Here is a 2,995-nt window from a genome sequence, read left to right as displayed (position 1 = left end):
GGAAGGGGCAACTCCTCTGCAGAACGGTTGCCACCATGTGGGGTATGTTGGCCATAATTCACAGAATTTATAACTGAATGCATACACACGTTTGGACTTTTCTGCTGTTGAACAACAGATAAGACGGCTTTGAGTTAGAGTGGTCAAGAAAATTTATGGAAGAGGTGCTATTTCATTTAGACTTTAAAGCATAGATAGGAGCTCAAGAGGCAGAAAGGTGAGCATTGCAAGAAAGTTTAATGTCATGGAAGATGGATTGCTCATGATATTTTTAAGGGATGATAAGTAAAACAGTCTGGCTAGAATGGAAGGTTCAAGTTAGGGGAAAAGGGGAAAGGAAAGGAATAAGCACTTATATAATGCCTACTATATGCCAAGCCCTGTGCTAAGCACTTTTTATAAATATTATCTCAATGGATCCTCACAGCAACCTTGCAAGATTGGTGCTTTTATTATCCCCATTTTACAATTGAGGAAACTGAAGCAACTAGAAGTTAAATGACTTAATCAGGGGTCATACAACTAGTAAGTATCTGAGATAAAATTTGAACTCAGAGCTTCCTGACTCCAGGCCCAGAGCTCTATTCATGAGATAACTGAAAATCATTGTTAGGGTTCAGATTGTGCAGGTCCTTGAATGTCAACTGAAGAGTTTCAATGTTACCCTGCAGATAAGAGTGAACTATTAAAGCTTTTTTGTAGTAGGGGAATTATGTGTTGAATTTAAGAGTTGGAGATCTTGGGTGCGTAGGATCTCTGAGGATATCTGAAATAGAGATAATCTCCAAGAATTATGTCAGGGAATGGAAGCAGAAAGGAAGACTGCAAGTTTTCTTTCATTAATCTCTCTTGGGGCAAGGAGAGACATCTGTGGATACTCGGGATGGTCTTACTAACCCTAGAGTAGGAAATCCTGATTCCCCACTCTGATCAAATTTTCCCCTTCTTTTCACCGGATGCCTAAAATGCTATCAGATCTTCTTTCCGTTTCGTCAAGTTTTTATCCTTGTTAAAGCACAGTCCTGGAAGTTAAATATATATATATTTAAAGTTATTAGTCTGTTACACTTTAGTGTGAATTCTAGATGTGACATTCAGTTTTAGTGATGTGGTTGGGGGTGGAGTGGGGCAGTAGGAAGGTTTGGGAAGAATTCTCTCTTTGTGGAGAAGAGAAATCATTGAGGTTAGGAAGAATAAAGAATAAGAACTTTGGAGTTTCAAGAGTCTGGAAGCAAACTTCCTTTTCTTCACAATTGTATCGAAGGCTGCCCTTGTTGAAGAGCCCAAAATTCTGCAATGAGGTTCTAGCAAACAATGTTATCTGATTTGCAGTCCTCCCCCCACTCTCATGGTAACAATGTCAGAAGGGAGAAGGGACATATGAGAGAGATGTTACAAAGGTAAAATCGATAAGCCTTGGCAAAGGATTGTATGTGGAAGGGAGCAGGGGAAGTCAGATGATGAGGATAATAACTAGGTTGTGAGTCTGGGGGACTGCAGAGAGGTCAAGAAGGATAAGAATTTTAAAAGGTCAATAGTCTTGGCATTTAAGAGATCATTAGTAACTTTGAATAGAGCCATTTCATTTGAATGATGAAGTTGGCAGCCAGACTGGAGAGACAGAGAGGACAGTGAGAGAGAGAAAGAACTCTTACTAAGTGGAGACTGTCTTGTATGTCACCTTCTCAAAAAATTTAGCCACAAAGGGCAGAAGAGATAGGGGATAATAGTTGTAGGGTTGGAAAGTTCAAGTGAAAGTTTTTTGAGAATGAAGAAGAGATGGGCATGTTTATAGGCAATAGAGAAGCAGCCACTAGACATGGAATAATTGAAGATAAATAGAGGAGACAATCTACAGGAGAAGATGGAACGGAATGGAATCACTTATGCATGTAGAGGAAGGAGAAGAGCCACCTCATGTGAGACAGGAATGAAGGAGGAGATAGTGGCAGAAAGTATCTGGGTAACGTGAGATAAAGAGGAGAGCAAATGGAGCTCTCTGAGAATAGTCTCAATGTTTTCAGTGAAATATGAGGCAAAATTCTCAGCTGAGAGGGTGGTGGGAAAGAGGAACCATGGAAGGTTTGAGGAAAGACAAAAAGGTTTGGAAAAGACATTGTGGAGAGTGAGAGGTATTAGAATTGGAAAGTGTAAAAGGTTTGCCCTGCCTCAATGAGGTCCTAGTTCAGATTATGTAACACACATTTGTAGTTGTCCAGTCAGCATGGTTTTGTGATTTTTTTTTTCTCTAGCTTCATTCAATAACACATGAATAGGAACAAAGAAAGTGAATACTGGGGGTAATGCAAATACTGGAAGGACAAAACTGGTGATAAGAAAAAGGGAAAAGGAACTTGAAAGAAGAGGAGAGTGTGGAGTTGAACTGGTTCACCAAGGGCTTAAAATGAGGAAGGAAGGAGGATGTAGCCAATGCAGGGATGATAGCTTGGTAAAGAACTGAGGGGTTGTATCAGCAATGCCATATTCACAATGCCTATAGAGATTACAAATATGCTGATATAATTATCCATCACAAAATACATCAGGTTTGCCATTTGGGGAAATAAACTAGAAAATTTATTAAGATACCAAAAGACTGAGTCCCAAAACCAGAAAGTGAAAGCCATCAGAGTAGTTATGACATTGGCACAGGTAGATAAAGTAGAAAGCACCCACATTTTCAAGCCTTTAAAACAGAACAGGCTACCTCAGGCAAAGGTCCTCCTCTCCCCACTCACAGCAACCACCCAGCGCGCTCCCAGCAGCTCCGGCCCCTGGCAGTCCTCAGCAGGAGTCCTTAGCAGAAAGTCCTGCTCCCAGCAGCTCCAGCCCCTGGCAGTGCTCAGCAGGGGTCCTAACTCAAAAAAAAAAAAAAAGGCAACCGCCACCAACTGCCAACCGCAGGACCGTTAGCTCGTCTTTTCACTTTCTCTTGCTCTGCTATGTCAGCACGTCCATGGGGCATGGGAGATCTTTAAATCCCATAACCCTTACA

Source organism: Petaurus breviceps, unplaced genomic scaffold, assembly GCF_028583685.1.
Source record: "Petaurus breviceps papuanus isolate PSGF00001 unplaced genomic scaffold, PetGlider_PUasm1.0 90895, whole genome shotgun sequence".
NCBI lineage: Eukaryota > Metazoa > Chordata > Mammalia > Diprotodontia > Petauridae > Petaurus > Petaurus breviceps.
Note: the sequence above shows the minus strand (reverse complement) of the source record.